The sequence below is a fragment of the Bidens hawaiensis genome, unplaced genomic scaffold, assembly GCF_021521415.1.
Source record: "Bidens hawaiensis isolate Kalapana, Puna unplaced genomic scaffold, B.hawaiensis_p1.1 tig00005003_1, whole genome shotgun sequence".
NCBI classification, from domain to species: Eukaryota; Viridiplantae; Streptophyta; class Magnoliopsida; order Asterales; family Asteraceae; genus Bidens; species Bidens hawaiensis.
This window is the reverse complement of record NW_027491315.1, coordinates 635707-657030: the sequence shown is the minus strand read 5'-3', so window position 1 is coordinate 657030 and position 21324 is coordinate 635707.

The following is a 21324-nucleotide window of genomic DNA, read 5'->3' as shown; positions in this document are numbered from 1 at the left end:
AAACTAATAATCATCGGTTATTGCAATCTAATTGCTCTTCATAACATAAACTGGTAATTATGTAGACTGATTTCAATTGGGTTACCAATTCGTTTATGTATCATTCGTCATCACAATCAAACTAACAGGTCTAGTAATTACTGCGCAATCGAGTCAGTTGAATATACGATTAAATTGAATATCATATTACTCGAACCTAGAGTGCATACCTTTTATTATTATTGTTTACAAATTCAAAAGTAATCATGTTGCTTTAATATTAATCTTTAACATCACTTGACATCTTCGGTCCATTTAGGTTAATAAATTAATTAGTTAAAAATCATAAAAACTATTTGCACTTTCCTTGATTCTCTAAGGAGACGACCTCACTTACCCGTACTAGTATAGGTATTACCACGAAATCTACATCAGTTTTGTCAAATGCTTTGGTAAAAAGGTTAGCATTCTAAAAATCTGAGTGAATCTTTTCAAGATTTATTAGGTTCTTTTCATAGCAATCATGAATAAAATGATATCTAATTTCAATATGTTTCGTTTTCAAGTGGTGAACGGGATTTTTAGCTATACTTATCACAGTAGAATTATCAATAAAGATGAGAGTAGTAAGAAAGTTCAAACCATAATCCCGAAAATGTTGCTAGATCCATAAAACATGTGAACAGCAGCTTGAGGCTGCCACGTATTCGACTTCAACAGTTGAAGCAGAGACCGTTGTCTACTTCTTACACTTCCAGGAAACAAGCCGGTTTCCAAAGAATTGGCATCCTGTTGTGGTGGACTTGAAGTTAATCTTGCACCCTCCATAGTCTGAATTTGTGTAAGCAGTAAGATCAAAACTATCATCCTTGGGATACCATAACCCAATGCTAGGATTATCCCTCAGATCGAGGAAAATGTGTTTCACAGCCGCCAGATGAGTCACTCAGGGGCTCGATTGATACCTGGCACAAAAACAAACATCAAACATTAAATCAGTATGAGAAGCAGTTAAGTACATCAAAGAACTAATCATAGCTCGATAGCAGGTCAGATCAACAGTATCATCCAATTCGTCTAGTGACAAATTGTGACCAACGGGAAGAGGCGTCGAGGGGACTTTTCCGGAAGTAATCTTCAATCGCCTCAAGAAATCATTCACGTATTTGTTCTGAAAAATCAATATTCTAGAATCAGACTGGTGAACCTACAACCCCAAAAAGAAATTCATCTCTCCCATCGAACTCTTGTCAAACTTGGTCTGCATTATTTTTAAAAAATCCTTACATAACTTGTCATTTTTCGAGCCAAAATGATATCATCGGCATATATCTGGACAAGGAGGAAATATTCTTCCACATTCTTGTAGAAAAGTTACAATCCACAGTCCCTCGTTTGAAGCCACTATCGATTAGATGGTGAGCCAAAGTGATGTACCAAGCCCTCGGGGCTTGGTGTAAACCATATAGAGCCTTGTTTAAATATTAAACAGGTTCGGGATAGTAAGGATCTTCAAAACCAGGAGGTTGCTTCATATACACCTCTTCATGAATTTCACCATTCAAGAACGCACTCTTAATGTCCATTTGATAATCTTTGATGTTTTTGAAAGCTGCATAGGCTAAAAAGATACGTATAGTCTCCAATCATGCAACCGGAGCATATAATTTAGTGTAATCTATGCCTTTTTGCTGATTAACCCCTGGAAGACTAATAGTGCTTTATTTCTACCAATTCAACATTCGAAGGTAGGGAAGATTCTTCAACTTATATCTCAGGAACATCATGAGATTCAGCAAATGGTGCACAGGAAGAATCTTCAAAGTTGGCATCATCAGATGAAATATAAACTTCATTTGAAGTCTCCGGTTGATCAGTTATAACTAGATCTTCACAAATAGAAGATCTTGAATTAGATAAAATCTTGTCTTCAAGATAAGCACGTATCCAGTCTTCTTGTTGTACATTAACCGAGGGAGAGAAAGAATCGAATAGACCATCATAATCAAACATCCAATCATGTCCCTTGCCCGCAGGTTGTGTGGTGTACCTTTGACCGTCAACATGGTACCATTTCTCAATGCACCCTGAAAAGAAGTTAAACGAACGTTTATTAGGTTATGCATACCCAAGATAGTATCCTTCAATCGCTTTCTCTTCAAATTTACCCGCATCTTTCTTTAACATCGTGCAAGGATAGCCAAATGGTTCAAGAAATTGAAGGTTTGGCTTACGGTTATTAAGAAGCTCGTAACTTGTCTTTTTCAACTTCTTTACCTTGAGAATTCTATTCAAAGTATAGAATTCCGTATTCACATCTTTGTTCTAGAATTGAACGTAAAGCTTACAATCTGCCAAGATAGTTCTAGTTGCCTCAATTATGATCTGATTCTTCCTTTCAGTAACACCGTTCTATTGTATCTCATATGGAGCACTATATTCATGATGAATTCCCTTTTGAATAGAGAAAAAGTCCATCATACTGTTCTTAAACTCTGTGACATTATCACTTCGGATACGTCTCACTTTCAGTATTGTAAAGTAATTCAATCTTAGTCATTAAGTTTTGCACAAGAACGGCTGTTTTATCATTCCTGCTCTTAAATAACAACCACGAAAATCAAGAATAGTCATCGATGATGACTAAGCAATATAAGTCTCCAGCAATACTCGGTTTGTTTACAGGACCAAATAGAACCATGTTGTACCGCCCGTTAATTTTGGTTCCAAGAGTTAAAGCTTGTAAAGTATGTATTATTCTTGGGATTTAACCAATGTTTCTCGGAAGCCTTTGCGTCATCCATGTACGTTAAACCATCTAACTTTTCTTCCATAATGCCTTATACTTCAAATTGGAGGGGCTTGGATGTAACTTCTTTTATTATAATTATAAAACAAAACCATCCTAACCCTAACCCTACCTGTTGCGATTAGCCGAAGGTCAGCCCCCCCTTCCTTGCTTCGACTTTTTGATTGATTCCAAGGTATTTAGAAGTAGTTCAAGGTATGTACTACAATCCCCAACACTTTTTTCATTCACCACTAATCGTTTTAAAGCTCAATTTTGCCGAATCTTTTCGTTGGACAGAATTCGGCCAAGGTACAATTGACCCGCTTCCCGTGGATAAAAATTAGAGTTTCTGGTGTAGAAAGATTCCCAGTTATGGCATTTACATCATATTAAAATTTCGTGGCCATTGAAGGTGTTTAGGTCGGTCAATCGATTTTAGTTCGAAAACTAGGGTTTGTCGGGTGTAGAATCGTCAATTGTTGAGTTTGATGCGTTAATCGATTGAATGACCAACCGAATTAGTGTGTACAGCCCTAGGGGGTTTAAGGGCTGTGGGAAAATTATTTTTTTGGTACTCGAAGCTGATTAGGTTGGTGATTAGTAAATCGAGTCGGTTGTGCGCAAATTGTCGTTTAAACATTAATGTGAGTGTTGTAAAAAGGAACCGTGGACCCTATCAACTCGGAGGACATAATTATGATGTATGAAAAGGTTAAGATGGGAATTTGGTCCATTTTGGGCTGATTTGTTTAACAATTGGTTTTTAAGATTTAGTACGCGCGTATTCGACTCGATTTGCATACCGACGGGTGAGTTGTGCATCATGGTTAGCCCCGACCATGATCGTAGGGTGGATTTGGTTAATTGAAAGATTTTAGGGGCTAAGGTAAAGTAAAAGAGTATGGGTTGGGCCTCGGGCCAAGTTGTTGGGCCTGAGCGGCCCGTTAGGCAAGTGTGTTCTTACGGTCTAGTTTAGTAACGCGTTGTGTACAATTTACAGACCCTTACTTGTGAGTGTGCACTTAGAGATTTCCTAGCTCGTTGCTGGTGTTTGGTTGATCTCAAGTGAGTTCATGATGCCTCTTTTCACTCTTTTCAAGTTTTGGGCTAGCATGCACACCTAAGTGTTTTTCTTACTTGATGAAATGTTTTAAACGATTTTATATAGGCTTGCTAGTATATGGTAGGCCTTGGGATGTTAAATATATATATATATATATATATATATATATATATACATATATACATTATTGTTTGGCCTACATTTGGCATATTTGTAGTCATTTCGACTACGGATGTTGCGTATGCCTACTTTGTATTTGCATGCGTTGATGTTACGTGTTTGGGTTGTACGTTTGCTCGACCCTGATGTTATAAGTGGATGTTATATATATATATATATATATTGTTATATATATAGGGATGTACTTGAAAGGACGTTTATATATATATATATATATATATATATATATATATATCTTTTGTATATGTATGTATGAGGATGTTTAGTCTTCGGTAATGATGACTTAATGGATGCACTCTTTTTACTTAAAAACTTTTGGTATGTCTATCATATTTGTTATTACTGATATTATTTACTTAAAACTTGAACTCACTCAGCTCAAGCTGACTTTGTGTGCATGTTAGTGTGAGTTTCAGGTTAGGAAGAGGATGCCATATCGCTTGGACGTGCGCAAAGCTACTTGGACGGTGAACGGCATACGTGGATGGAAGAATGTAGTTTGAACAATTTTATTTTAAATAGTTTCATGAATTATATTTTAAAGTTGGTTTTGGGCAAAATTCCCGGGTTTTAAGGAACTTACTTCACTATTATGTTTTCCGCTGAATTTACCCTCTGAGATGTTTGTTTTAATGGAAGAAAACCGTTTTCAAGTTTAATTACTTTAAATAATATTTTGTATGCCGGTCATCTCTCGGAAGTTTTGGAAGCTCTGTTCGCGCTTAAGTTGTGGAGGCATTATTTGTACGGGGTTCCTTGCGTTATCTATACGGGAGTTTAACGTATTTCATCGAGCAAAAGGAACTAAATATGCGACAGCGTTGATGGTTGGAGTTGATTAAGGACTACGTTCTGGAGATTATGTACCATCCGGGTAAGGCTAACGTGGTAGCCAACGCGTTAAGCCGGAAGGAGAGACCAAAACCTATTTGTGTGAAATCCTATCAGCTTATTCTCAAAGCCGACATTTTGAAACAAGTAGCCAACATCCAGAATGAAGCGTTGCAGGTGGAATGGATTATGTCAGAACGTATTTGGGGTCAGGAAATGTTGTTAGAAGACGTCGGCGATGGGGTAAAGTATAAGGATGGGCGTTTATGGGTACCAAGGTATGGGGGATTTAGGGGTAAAATTTAAGATGAAGCGCACAAGTCGCGCTATTCCATTCATCCGGGCGCGACCAAGATGTACCAAGACCTGAAGAAGAATTATTGGTGGTCTGCGATGAAGTTTGAGGTGGCTTAGTATGTGAGTAAGTGTTTGACGTGTCTACAAGTTAAGGCTGAGCATCAAAAGCCGTTTCGGAAACTTCAGCCGTTGGAAATACCTGAGTGGAAATGGGAACATCTTACGATGGATTTTGTGACTAAACTGCCTCGTACCCCCAGGGATAATTATGACACCGTTTGGGTAATCATGGACAGACTGTCCAAGAGCGCTCATTTCTTGCTGATTCAAGAGACTTTAATTCTGAACAGCGATGTGTTTATTCGTGAGATCATTTCTCGGCACGGGGTGCCTGTATCTATTGTTTCGGATAGGGATACGCGTTTTACCTCCAGGTTTTGGAAAAAGTTTCACGAGGAGATGGGTACCAAACTCCTCATCGGTACTACCTGTCACCCGCAGACGGATGGTCAATCCGAGAGGACCATTCAGACTCTTGAGGATATGTTGCGGGTCTGTGTAATCGGTTTCAGTGATAGTTGGGATCGTCACTTACCGTTGGTAGAGTTCTCGTATAACAATAGTTATCACTCCACGATTGGGATGCCACCGTTTGAGATGTTGTATGGTAGGAGGTGTAGGACTCCAGTCTGTTGGGGTTCTATTGGTCAGAAATAGTTGGGTAGTTTGGAGGTGGTTGATGCTACGACTGAGAAACTTGATAAGATTAAGGATTTTATGAAGGCCGCTCAGGATCGCCAAAAGTCCTATGCGGACAAAAGGCGAAGACCTATTGTGTTTGAGGCTGGGGACCGGGTTATGCTGAAGTTCTCTACTTGGAAGGGTATTATTCGTTTTCGTAAGAGGGGGAAGCTTAGTCCGAGGTTCATAGGTCCGTTCCGTATTTTGTCCCGTGTTGGTGAGGTAGCATATAAACTGGAGCTGCCCGATGTGCTCGCGGGGAGTCATCCTACGTTCGACATGTCCCATCTGAGGAAGTGTTTAGCCGATGAGGAGGCCCATGTGCCTCTTGATGATATTGAGTAGGATAGTAAGCTGAACTATGTTGAGGAACCTATTGCTATACTTGACCGTCAAGAAAGGCGTTTGAGGAATAAGGTGGTTAAACAGGTGAAGGTGCAGTGGAGGCACCGTAGGGGTTCCGAGGACTTGGGAGTCCGAGGACGAAATGATGAAACTCTAACTGTCACGTCGGGATTCAGGGACGAATCCCGTTGTAAGGGGGTGGACTTGTAACGCCCGTTAATTTCGGTTCCAAGAGTTAAAGCTTATAAAGTATGTATTATAATCGGGATTTAACCGATGTTTCTCGGAAGCCTTTGCGTCATCCCGGTATGTTAAACCATCTAACTTTTCATCCATAATGCCTTATACTTCAAATTGGAGGGGCTTGGATGTAACTTCTTTTATTATAATTATAAAACAAAACAATCCTAACCCTAACCCTACCTGTTGCGATTGGCCGAAGGTCAGCCCTTCCCTTTCTTGCTTCGACTTTTTGAGTGATTCCAAGGCATTTAGAAGTAGTTCAAGGGATGTACTACAATACCCAACACTATTTTCGTTCACCCCTAATCGTTTTGATGCTCAATTTTGCCGATTCTTTTCGTTGGACATATTTCGGCCAAGGTACAATTAACCCGCTTCCCGTGAATAAAAATTAGAGTTTCTAGTATAGAAATATTCCCAGGTATGGCATTTACATCATATTAAAATTTCGTGGCCATTGGAAGTGTTTAGGTCGGTCAATCGATTTTAGCTCGAAAACTAGGGTTTGTCGGGTGTAGAATCGTCAATTGTTGAGTTTGATGTGTTAATCGATTGAATGACCAACCGAATCAGTTTGTACAACCCTAGAGGGGTTTAAGGGCTGTGGGAAAATTATTTTTTGGTACTCGGGGCTGATTAGGTTGGTGATTAGTTAATCGAGTCGGTTGTGCGCAAATTGTCGTTTAAACATTAAAGTGAGTGTTGTAAAAAAGAACCTTCGACCCTATCAACTCGGGGGATATAATTGGGATTTATGAAAAGGTTAAGATGGGAATTTGGTCCATTTGGGGCTGATTTGTTTGACACTTGGTTTTTAAGATTTAGTACGCGCGTATTCGACTCGATTTGCATACCGACGGGTGAGTTGTGCATCATGGTTAGCCCCAACCATTATCGTAGGGTGGATTTGGTTAATTGAAAGGTTTTAGGGGCTGAGGTAAAGTAAAAGAGTATGGGTTGGGCCTAGGGCCAAATTGTTGGGCCTGAGCGGCCCTTTAGGCAAGTGTTTTCTTACGGTCTAGTTTAGTAACGCGTTGTGTATAATTTACAAGCCCTTACTTGTGAGTGTTGCACTTAGAGATTTCCTAGCTCGTTTCTTCTCAGGTGAGTTCATAATACCCCTTTTCACTCTTTTCAAGTTTTGGGCTAGCATGCACACCTAAGTGTTTTTCTTACTTGATGAAATGTTTGAAGATTTTATATAGGCTTGCTAGTATATGGTAGGCCTTGGGATGTTAAAAATATATATATATATATATATACATATACACATTATTGTTTGGCCTATAGTTGGCGGAGTTGAAGTCGTTTCGACTACAGATGTTGCGTAAGCCTACTTTGTGTTTGCATGCATTGATGATACGTGTTTGGGTTGTACGTTTGCTCAACCCTGATGTTATACGTGGATGTTATATATATATATATATATTGTTATATATATAGGGATGTACTTGAAAGGATGTTTATATATATATATATATATATATATATATATATATATATATATATATATATATATATATATATATATCTTTTGTATATGTATGTATGAGGATGTTTTGTCTTCGGTAATGATGACTTAATGGATGCACTCTTTTTACTTAAAAATTTTGGTATGTCTATCATATTTGTTATTACTGATATTATTTACTTAAAACTTGAACTCACTCAGCTCAAGCTGACTTTGTGTGCATGTTAGTGTGAGTTTCAGGTTAGGAAGAGGATGACATATCGCTTGGACGTGCGCGAAGCTACTTGGACGGTGAAGGGCATACGTGGATGGAAGAATGTACTTTGAACAATTTTATTTTAAATAGTTTCATGAATTATATTTTAAAGTTGGTTTTGGGCAAAATTCCCGGGTTTTAGGGAACTTACTTCACTATTATGTTTTCCGCTGAATTTACACTCTGAGATGTTTGTTTTAATGGAAGAAACCGTTTTCAAGTTTAATTACTTTAAATAATATTTTGTATGAATACCAACTGTGGGGCTCCCGAGGTTCAGGGTCTAACACATGTGTAGACGTTCCAAAGGAGTATTGATTGAGTTGATCAATTTCAGTGGATGTGATTTCTTCTTCTGTTTTCCATTCTAGCACGCTACACAGTGATCGGTCATCTTGAAGTTTTCAATGAAACGCCATCCAATATATCATTTTCCATCAAATGATTTATCTTTCATATGTCTATATGACCCATCCATCTGTGCCAAAGGATTGTGACTTTCTCAGTTGCTTTAGAGATAAAACATGTTGCTGATGATGAGGAAGTTGCAGTTTTTTCCCATATCAAGTACATAAATATCATGCGATCAAGGGGATCTCATGACAACCATGTCTTTGGGAATAACATATCCCGGTTTGAGAATTATGCATTATTTATCCGTGAACAAAGTTATATACTTTTTATCCCAAATATGTGAACACTCAACAGATTATGGTCAACTTTGTCACAATAATTTGCTTTCTCGAAGGTAATTTTACCATTCTAGAATTCTCCCTCCTTTGTTATTAATCCACCTTGATTTCCCACAAAGGCAACATAACCCCTCTTAAATATCTTTCACGTTTGTCAGAAGATTAAGATTGCCGGTAATGTGCCGAGAGCATCCACTATCCATGATCCATTTGTCTCCTGAAATAGACTTGGATGAACTCTGCACAAGTAAGTAAATGCTTACTTCAAAAAGGCAGCCCAAGCCTCACTCTTAAGCTAAACCTTCGATTCCTTTAGTGATAAATTAATTTTAGGTTTCCATGTTGGAAGAACATCAATAGGAACCTCGACCACACTTGATTTGTTTTTCAAATTGTGCTTGTGAGATTAATGTAACTGATTATACGTTAAAGATGCTTTAGATTTTCTTTTCAGATAATCATCCCAAATTACCCCAGACTAACATTTTGACAAAGGTTTAACAAGCTCAAACTTTTTGTCTTTAACATTCTTCTTTCCAACATTAACCCTCACGACCTTCCTAGGGTTAACTTTGCTGAACATGATATGCGTATCATCAGGCTTAACTTGCAAACGTTGTATTGTCAAAATACTTTCAATTGTCAGAACTTTTCATTTTGTTTTACCTTAGAGACACATTTATTTGCCACATGCCCTCTTTCACCACATGAGAAACAGGTTCTCATATCCATAAATACTTGTGGTGATTTATCATTGACATTGACATCAGCATTGACGTGTGAATCCACAGGTTCGAAAGAAGCAACCTTTACCTTAGGAGTACCCATTTTGTTTTCATGTTTGTTCTTATAAAACTCTAAATTAGAACACCTAGAGAAATTCTAAGGTGAATCCAATCTAGAAGACTTTACGAATTTAATTGGTTTCAACAAAATTGTTTTAACTTTATCTTGAGATTTGTTTATCAATTTTGATTTTTCAAACTCCTTCTCAAATTTAGTTAATCTTAATGTCTCATCAATAAATACACTCTCCACTAAGTCAGGTTTTGTCAGACTCAAGGGAACTACTCGATCATCAATCACTTAATTTACTCCCTTGATCTAGAAACCCCTATCATTCTTTACTTTATCATGTTTCACCAGATTTATGAGTTTCGTTAAATCCTCATCTGAAATTACTTTCTGTTTTAGAAGAAACATTGTTCATGCGTTTAGATGTAGAACCATATTTACTTTCCACAAAGTCATGTGGTTCACAACAAATGTGATTTTCAAATGGGATGTTCTCATCTTTGTGAATCACATTTGGCTCCACAATATCTTCTACTAACATATCATGCTCAGTTTCAGTAAAAACCACGTTGCTATGAATTTGAGATTTTGAAGTTGATTTAAGATTAGCAGCTTTTAAAGGTTCATTTATGTCAGACTTCTCCTCTTTAATACCCTCATTCACATTCGTAGGAGGACCTATAGTCAAAGGGCTATCAATATCCACTTTCTTTAAGTTTCCTATGTCTGGAATTGTTGTATACATTGTGAAATGGAGGAGGAATTTCAACATATCCTAAACTAGCTTTTCCATTTTTCTTATGAGTATTATTTACTTCAATGATTTCATACAAGAAGAAAGATGAATATCTAAATTTTCCCAACTTATTTTATAACTCCATCCCCTCGTTTTCAAGCTTAGTGATTCTAGTTCTTAATTTCAAGATTTCTTGAAACTGGCCATCAATAATGAATAATTTAACAAAAATCTTAGCTATCAAGTCATGATTAGTAACCGAAAAGGCATCAATCTCATCTTTTGATTTTTGATCAAGCTCAACCATTTTTCGATAGTTATCATGAATGATAGTGAGATCACAAACAAGCTGATTATTGTGGTGACGTAGCGATTCAATTCTAGACTTATAATCACCACAATGATAACATTCTATTTCATCAATCACAGATGAAATATTCTCCGTTTGAATCAAAACAGATTTAGAAGAGTTAAAACAAACCTATTCGATTTTAGCTATGCAAGCAAAGTTGTCTTGTTGGTCATCACTTGAATCATCGGATTCTGTTTCTGATTCTCCACTCTCCTCCATAAGCGAATCATCCTATGCATATTCAAGATTTCTAACTTGATCAATCATAACCAAGTTAGCGAGATTTCCTTCAGTGGATACATTACCAAATAAGTAGCCTTTGAGACCAATCATTGTCTTCTTGTTCTATCAATGCCTTTGACCCTCCCGGTTTTTCAGAATCGGCCCCTTTTGGTTTCTCCTTGGAATCAGAGTTATTATACTTCTTGTTGATGTTGAAGTTTCTATCTTGAGTTCTTGTTCCAGAAGAATTTTCCTTTCTTGGATTGTCACATTCTTTGGCAAAATGGCCAAATTCCTGACAATTATAACACTTAGCCTTGAGCTTGTCAATTCTGATCCTCTTGCTCATGGTTGCATGAACTTTTTGATCTTTGGGACGATCATTGCCATATTCTATTTCAGATCCATAAGCTTAAAATCATCAAGATCAACTTGATCATAGTCTCATCAATCATATCACAATTATCTACCTAACCCCCCACCAATTGTTCATAGGATGGCATGGACGCTCCCATGAAGGCAAAGTGTTTCTCAGCTTCCCTCGTGTTTACATTAGGTGGTGGAGTTACATTAAGAGCTTGACCAGTACCAAAACTAGATGAACTCAGAAATACATTAAGCTAAGAAGCAGCTACATGAGGAACCTCTAGAGTTGCTTGAGAATAAAACACAATGATCAGAACAGATTGTAACGCCCGTTAATTCCGGTTTCAAGAATTAAAGCTTGTAAAGTATGTATAATTCTTGGGATTTATCTGATGTTTCTCGGAGGCCTTTACGTCATCCCGGTACGTCTAATCGCTTAACATTTCTTCCAAGTAGCATTATTATTAAATTCCGGGGGCTAGAATGAAAATGTTTTATGATATAACATTAAACAAAAAACCTAAACCCTAACCACAGCTGCTGCTGCGATCGGCCCCTTCCAGCCACCCCCTCCCTTCCGTGCTTTGACTTTTTGATCTATTCCAAGCTCCTAGAAGTAGTTCAAGGTATGTACTACAAACCCCAACACTAATTTATATAGGCTTACCAGCATATGGTAGACCTTCGGATGTTAAATATATATATATATGTATATACATTATTGCTTGGCCTATATCTGGCGATGTTGTAGTCGTTTCGACTACTGATGTTGTGTATGCCTACTTTGTGTTTGCATGCACTGATGTTATGTGTTTGGGTTGTACGTTTGCTCGACCCTGATTTTTTACGCGGATATATATATATATATATATATATATATATATATATATATATATATATACTATGATATATATAGAGATGTAATTGAAAGGATGTTTACATATACATTTTGTATATGTATGTATGAGGATGTTTAGTTCTCGGTAACGATGATTTGATGGATGTACACTTTTACTTTTTAAAACTTTCGGTTTGACTATCTTAACTATTACTACTGATGTTATTTACTTAAAACTTGAACTCAGCTCAAGCTGACTTTGTGTGCATATTAGCGTGAGTTTCATTTTAGGAAGAGGATGACTTATCGCTTGGACGTGCACGAAGCTACTTGGACGGTGAAGGGCATACGGGAATTGAAGTTTTACTATTAAACATTTATTTTTAAAAATTTTATTTAAAGATAACTATGTTGATTTTGGGCAAAATTCCCGGGTTTTGGAACTTATTTTATTATTTATGTTTTCCGCTGAATTATACTCTGAATTACTTATTTTAATGATAAGAATCATTTTAAGTTTAAATATTTTTAAAAGTGTTTTGAATGATTACCAACTGTGGGGTTCCCGGGGTTCGGGGCCTTACAAGTTGGTATCAGAGCCATGGTTCGAGGGATCCGAGCATCCTCGAATGCTTGGGCTCGAACTGTAAGAAAAGACACCAGTATGCCCACCGCGAGTAGCTGCACGCCAAGAGGTAACTTTTAATTATTTAGTCATTCCTTTAAATTTAAAAGTTTCCAGTATGTAATTAACTATTTAAGTGTTAGATAGAAGGCTAATGTGGATAGGAGCAGGGGGTGATTAGGACGGGTGGGTAAAGTAAACGACTAATTACACCTGATCAACGTCATTAGCAGTTTACCCTTACCTTACATGTTCTAAATGCCACTTGTACCTGACCATATTAAAATTCTGTCTTTGTAGGGATAAGTCATGTTTAATACTCGAGCAGCTAAGAGAGGTGGTTCTAGTGTTCGTGGTCGTGGTCGTGGTCGTAGGCCACGTGCCGAAGCTGAGAGTGAGATTCCTACTTCCCAGAAGGACACCCCGATTCATGAGGAGGGGGATAACCCCGCCTTAGATCCTGCTATGCGCGCGGCTATCACGGATGAGGTTTACCAGGTGCTCCATAGCGCCATTCCTGAGATCGTTGCTGAGGCCGTCAGGGCCATGGAGGAGTCACTGATTGGCAAGGGTTCGGATAGGGGAAGGAAGGGTACGGAGGTACAGGTAGATGAGGAAGAGGAAGTGTATGTGCCGAGTGGGGATGAAGATGAGGTGCAGACAGTTAGTGTATCGGCCCGGGGTTGTTCGTATGGTGACATTAAGAAGTGTGACCCCCCTTCTTTCGATGGTACTAAGGACGCTTTGGCAGCGTATCAGTGGGTGAGAAAAATGGAGGCCGTTCTGAGGGTTAGTAGGTGCAAGGGGGATGACATGGTCACTTATGCTACCGGATCGTTTCGTTCCGAGGCATTATGCTGGTGGGATAACTTGGCGCAAACTATGGGTGATCGTTCGATTAGGAGGATGACGTGGGATGAGTTGAAGAAATTGGTTCTCGATCAGTTTTGTCCTCCGCATGAATTGGATAAGATAGAGCATGAATTCTTGACCTTGGAGGCTGGCACTATGTCGCATCGGGAGTATACCACCAAGTTTAACAAGATGGCTTGTTTATTTCCCGATTTGGTAACTCCCGAAACCAAGAGGATTAAGAAGTACGTGAAGGGGCTTCCGGTGGATATTCGTAGGGGTGTGTTGACTACCGACATGAACTCTTTTCACTCGGTGGTCACTCTAGCAGGTACGTTGTATGATCAGAGGGAGAAGTTACCGCCGTCGAGAATAGGAAGACATGGAACTCAAATTCGTACGGTAAAAGGCCCGGGGGAAGCAAATTTAATCCGTCTGAGAAAAGGGTAAAGACTGAGACTTCTGAGTTCTAAATGGGTGCGGAGTTTGGTAATTGCAAGAAGTGCGGGAAGCCGCATAAGGGGGAATGTAGGATTGGGTCTGGCACTTGTTTTCGTTGTGATAAGGTAGGACACCCTCATTTAGGGTGTCCGACATTAACCTGTTTCCGCTATAAGGGTTCGGGTCACTTGGCATCAAACTGTCCTTCCAGTAAGCCGGGGGGGGGTCCGGGCAGGGGACTTCCTCGAGGGGGAAGATGGATAAGAAGCCGAAGGCCAAGGCGAGGGCCTTCAACATCTCCAAGAAGGAAGCGAAAGAGGATGCGGATGTCGTTTCAGGTATTTTTCCTTATATAGCTTTCATTCCACCGTTATAATTTCTTATTCCTATGAAATCGTATGTGTTGACCGCGTAGCAAAGTAATAGTATAATATCGTGTCAGGAACTTTCCTACTTAATGAGTTACAGGCTTCAGTTTTATTTGATTCGGGCGCCAGTAGAAGTTTTGTGTCTGCCGCTTTCTGTTCCTTGTTGAATAAATCACCCGAGCGCGTAGTCGAGGGGTTTGAGGTTGAGGTCGCCGTAGGAAAATCCGTGTCCGTGTCTAGGGCTATTCAGGTTTGTTCCATCGAGTTGTCTGGTTATAGATTTCCTGTGCGATTGTATTTGTTTCCGCTTGGTTGTTTCGATGTGGTTCTCGGGATGGATTGGCTCGCGAATGTTGATGCTCAGATCATTTGTGGTCAGAAACTCGTTCGTCTAAGGGCCCCGGATGGGACTCGAATTACGGTTTTCGATGATCGGAATGTTGCAACGCCACATATTATATCCATGCTTAAGGCGGGAAAGTTGATGCAGCGGGGGTGCGGGGCATATCTAGCGTATGCTATGAATGTGAATACCGAGGTGGCTACCGTCGGTGATGTTCCTATTGTTCGGGATTTCCCGGATGTATTTCCAGATGATTTGTCAGATGTGCCGCCGGATCGCGAGGTCGAGTTCCAAATAGACCTTGTACCGGGTGCCAAGCCTGTTGCCCGAGCTCCCTACCGCCTAGCGCCGAATGAAATGAAGGAACTTATGGCCCAGTTGGAAGACTTGCTCGATAAGGATTTTATTCTACCGAGCATCTCGCCTTGGGGTGCCCCGGTCTTGTTCGTTAAGAAGAAGGACGGTAGCATGCAAATGTGCATTGACTACCGTGAGTTGAACAAGCTCACTATTAAAAATCGGTACCCGCTCCCGAGGATCGACGACTTATTTGATCAACTCCAAGGGGCCAATTGGTTCTCGAAGATCGACCTTAGGTTCGGGTATCATCAGCTGAAGATTCGGGAGGAAGATATTCCTAAGACTTCCTTCCGCACTCGTTATGGACATTACGAATTTCTGGTGATGTCTTTCGGTTTGACCAACGCACCGGCTGCGTTCATGGATCTTATGAACTGGGTGTGTAGACCGATGCTCGATCGTTCGGTTATTGTGTTCATCGACGACATTCTTGTGTACTCTAAAAGTGAATCCGATCACACCGGTCATCTCAGGTAAGTGCTGGAGGCTCTGCGGAAGAACAAATTGTATGCGAAATTTTCTAAGTGTTCCTTCTGGTTACGTGAGGTCCAATTCTTGGGCCATGTTATTAACCCGAGTGGTATTCTGGTTGACCCTGCAAAGGTGGAAGCCGTGAACGAATGGGAGTCTCCTACGTCTCCAACCGAAATCCGTAGTTTTCTGGGTTTAGCGGGGTATTACCGCCGCTTTATTCCCGATTTTTCGAAAATTGCTTCTTCTCTGAACAAGCTGACTAAGAAAAGTGTTAAGTTCGTTTGGGGTACGGAACAGGAGGAGGCTTTTCTCGAGTCGAATAACAGATTGACGCATGCCCCGATCTTAGCTTTACCTGATGGCATCGATGATTTGGTGGTGTATTCTGATGCCTCTTAGAAGGGGCTTGGTTGTGTTTTGATGCAGCGAGGTCGAGTCATCGCTTATGTCTCACGGTAGTTGAAGCCTCATGAGGCAAATTATCTTACCCACGATTTGGAGCTGGCGGCGGTGGTGTTTGCGCTTAAGTTGTGGAGACATTATTTGTACGGTGTTCCTTGCGTTATTTATACCGACCATAAGAGTTTAAAATACTTCTTTGAACAAAAGGAACTGAATATGCGCCAACGGCGATGGTTGGAGTTGATTAAGGATTATGAGTTGGATATTACGTACCACCCCGATAAGGCTAACGTGGTGGCCGACGCGTTGAGTCGGAAAGAGAGACCGAAGCCAATTCGTGTGAAATCCTACCAGCTTATTCTCAAACCCGACATTTTGAAACTAATAGCCAACGTACAGAATGAAGCGTTACAGGTGGAATGGATTATGTCAGAACGTGTTTGGGGTCAGGAGAAATTGTTGGAAGACGTCGGTGACGGGGTGAAATATAAGGATGGTGGTTTATGGGTACCAAGGTATGGAGAATTCAAAGATAAAATTTTGGATGAGGCACACAAGTCGCACTATTCTATTCACCAGGGCGCGACCAAGATGTACCAAGACTTGAAGAAAAATTATTGGTGGCCTGCGATGAAATTTGAGGTGGCTCAGTACGTGAGTAAATGTTTGACGTGCCTACAAGTTAAAGCCGAACATCAAAAGCCATTTGGGAAACTTCAGCCGTTAGAAATACCTGAATGGAAATGGGAGCGTCTTACTATGGATTTCGTGACTAAACTGCCTCGTACTCCTAGGGGTAATTATGACACCGTTTGGGTAATCGTGGATAGATTGACCAAGAGCGCTCATTTCTTGCCGATCCGAGAGACTTTTAATTCTGAGCAGCTGGCCGATGTGTTTATTCGTGAGATCGTCTCTAGGCACGGGGTGCCGGTATCTATTGTTTCGAATAGGGATACGCGTTTCACCTCCAGGTTTTGGAAAAGGTTTCACGAGGAGATGGGCACCAAACTCCTCATCAGTACTGCCTATCACCCGCAGAAGGATGGTCAGTCCGAGAGGACCATTCAGACTCTCGAGGATATGTTGCGGGCTTGTGTTATCGACTTTGGTGGTAGTTGGGACCGTCACTTACCGTTGGTGGAGTTTTCGTATAATAACAGTTAGGAGGTGTAGGACTCCAGTCTGTTGGGGTTCCATTGGTCAAAAGCAGTTTGGTAGTTTAGAGGTGGTCGAGGCTACGACTGAGAAGCTTGACAAGATTAAAGCATTTATGAAGGCCGCGCAAGATCGTCAGAAGTCTTATGCAGATAAGAGGAGAAGGCCTATTGTGTTTGAGGCGGGGGACCGGGTTATGTTAAAAGTTTCTCCCTAGAAGGGCACTATTCGTTTTCGTAAGAGGGGGAAGCTTAATCCGAGGTTCATTGGTCTGTTTCGTATAGTGTCCCGTGTAGGTGAGGTAGCGTATAGACTGGAACTGACTGATGAGCTCGCGGGGATTCATCCTACCTTCCATGTGTCCCACCTAAGGAAATGCTTAGCGGATAGTGAGGCCCATGTGCCTCTTGATGAGATTGAGCTAGACAGTAAGCTGAACTACGTTAAACAACCGATTGCTATTCTTGATAGTCAGGAGAGGCGTTTGAGGAATAAGGCGGTTAGACAGGTGAAGGTGCAGTGGAAACACCGTAGGGGTTCCGAGGCCACTTGGGAGTCCGAAGACGAGATGATAAAGCATTATCCGCAGTTGTTCCTGTCGCATCGGGATTCGGGGACGAATCCCTTTGTAAAGGGGGTGGACTTGTAAGGCCCGTTAATTCCGGTTTCAAGAATTAAAGCTTGTAGAGTATGTATAATTCTCGGGATTTATCCGACGTTTCTCGGAGGCCTTTACGTCATCCCGGTACGTCTAATCGCTTAACATTTCTTCCAAGTTGCATTATTATTAAATTCCGGGGGCTAGAATGAAAATGTTTTATGATATAACATTAAACAAAAACCTAAACCCTAACCACAGCTGCTGCTGCGATCGGCCCCTTCCAACCGCCCCCTCCCTTCCGTGCTTAGACTTTTTGATTGATTCCAAGCTCCTAAAAGTAGTTCAAGGTATGTACTACAAACCCCAACACTCTTTTTGTTCACCCCTAATCGTTTTGATGCTCAATTTTGCCGAAACTTTTCGTTGGACAGATTTTCGGCCAAGGTGTAATTGACCCATTTCCCGTGGATAAAAATTAGAGTTTCCGGTGTAGAAAGATCCCCAGGTATGGCATTTACATCATATTAAAATTTCGTGGTCATTGGAGTTGTTTAGGTCGGTCAATCGATTTTAGTTCAAAAACTAGGGTTTATCGGGTGTAGAATTGCAAATTGTTGAGTTTGATGCGTTAATTGATCGGGTGACCGACCGAATCAGTTTGTACAGCCCTAGGGGGGTTTTAGGGCTGTGGAAAAATTATTTTTTTGATGCTCGGGGCTGTTGTGGTTAGTGCTTCGTCAATCAAGTCGGCGGTGCGCGAATTTTCATTTAAACGGTAAAGTAAGAGTTGTAAAAAGTAACCGTCAACCCTATCAACTCGGGTGACATAATCTTGACGAATGAAAAGATTTAAAATGGAATTTGGTCCATTCGGGGCTGATTCGTTTAACAAATGGTTTTAAGGTTTATTGCACGCGCATTCGACCCGAATTGATTGTCCTTGTGCGTTGGGCCAAATTGTTGGGCCTTGGGCCAAGTTGTTGGGCCTTGGGCCAAAGTGTTGGGCTTGAACGGCCCATTAGGCAAGAGTGTTCTTACGGTTTAGTCTAGTAACGTGTTGTGTATAATTTACAGGCCCTTGCTTGTGATCGTGCACTTAGGAATTTTCTAGCTCGTTGCAGGTGTTTGATTGATTTCAGGTGAGTTCATGAAGCCCTTTTTACTCTTTTTACTTTTGGGCTAGCATGCACACCTGAGCGTTTTCTTACATGATGAAATGCTTTTAAACGAATTTATATAGGCTTACTAGCATATGGTAGGCCTTGGGATGTTAAATATATATATATATATATATATATATATATATATATATATATATATATGTATATACATTATTGCTTGGCCTATATCTGGCGATGTTGTAGTCGTTTCGACTACTGATGTTGTGTATGCCTACTTTGTGTTTGCATGCACTGATGTTACATGTTTGGGTTGTACGTTTGCTCGACCCTGATGTTATACGCGGATGTTATATATATATACTATGATATACATAGAGATGTAATTGAAAGGATGTTTACATATACATTTTGTATATGTATGTATGAGGATGTTTAGTTCTCGGTAACGATGATTTGATGGATGTACCCTTTTACTTTTTAAAACTTTTGGTTTGACTATCTTAACTATTACTACTGATGTTATTTACTTAAAACTTGAACTCACTCAGCTCAAGCTGACTTTGTATGCATGTTAGTGTGAGTTTCAGGTTAGGAAGAGGATGCCTTATCGCTTGGACGTGCACGAAGCTACTTGGACGGTGAAGGGCATACGGGAATTGAAGTTTTACTATTAAACATTTATTTTTTAAAATTTTTATTTCAAGATAACTATGTTGATTTGGGCAAAATTCCCGGGTTTTGGGAACTTATTTTATTATTTATGTTTTCCGCTGAATTATACTCTGAATTACTTATTTTAATGATATGAATCATTTTAAGTTTAAATATTTTTAAAAGTGTTTTGAATGATTACCAACTGTGGGGTTCCCGGGGTTCGGGGCCTTACACAAATGCACTCTTTTTCATTGGCCTTGATCCACACTACAAGGGTGGATCCTGATTACCTTTAGAAGAACTTTGACATTTTAACCCAAACTCTCTCTCCTCCAATTTCTGCACAAAATACTTCATTTATGAAATACCCATTTTCTGTGACAACCATCATAGTTGAGTAGAAGGAGGTAATGCATTCTTTAACATGTCAATTAGATCAATGTTAATTGGAAGCATAGAGAATCTGTTCATTTCAGCCGTCAAATGATAAAATCTTGTTCTTAATTCTCCCATAGTTTCTCCAATGATGAGGTAAAAGTTCCTAAATTGATACTTTAACATTTACTTTTTAATCTCCTTTGTTTTTCCCATGCTTCTCATTTTTTAAGGCTTGATACAAAGGAGCACACAGTTCAATATGATTAAGCTAATGAAAGATATTCTTAGGTAATGCCATAGTCAATGTGGAATAAGCCTTTGTATTGATTTCATAGGCTTTCTTCTCCTAAGCTGTCATTTGGGAAAATAACTTTCTAGTATTACCATGAGTGACAAAATTAACGATCAATGGTACATAACTGATCTCCAAATTCTGTATACACTCGGGATGAACAACACCCGATGAGCTTGAAATTTCAAATCCCATTTTGGAAAGTCACAAAGATTATTAAGTCTGGAACACTTTGTATGAGATCCGATCTCAGAATCAACGGCTAAAATTTGCTGCATGATCATGTTTTGAGAAAGTAGGGCATAAAAGCTTGCCGTATTGTAAATACAAAGGTTTATACGCTTAACTTTGAAAATTCAAGGATGAAACTTGACAATATATGTAAGATTGAAGTAACGAATGTGGAAGAGGAGTAACGAATAACAATTTTGTCTAACGAATGGACCAAAATGAGATTACATTAACGAATGACAAGTTGTTTCAGGTTTAACGAAAGAACCCAAAAAGATAATAACACGAATGACACTTTTCAAACGAATGAGGTTATAATGAATGGGGTAAACAGTAAACGAATGTGTTTTAAATGAATAAGACAACAAATGCGAATTTGGTAACAAATGAGTGAACAGTTTAGTGAATGGATGAACTAACATACTGAAAGGGTTGTAAAACCATTACAACAACCTTTTTAACCATTTAACGAATGATTTTAAGAGATAACAAATGAAATCAAGAAATTGTCGAATGTGTTCATCATAATCTTCAAGTTTTCCACAACAAACTCAATCCAGACCTATACAAGTGAATCCAAACCCGTCCAAACTACTTCAATTCAGTCAAAACCAGTTCCAAACCATGCGTAAACCAAATCCGAACCAACCAAAACAATCATAACACTTAAATCTTCCAAATTTAGTCTAATTTTGACTCAGAAGTCAAACTTAAACATGAATAGTTTCCCTCTCAAATCGTTTTAACTTTTAATCACTGAATCAATACAATTAAACTTGTATAGATGATCAATTGAAAAATCCGAACAATCCTACAACCAATTCAA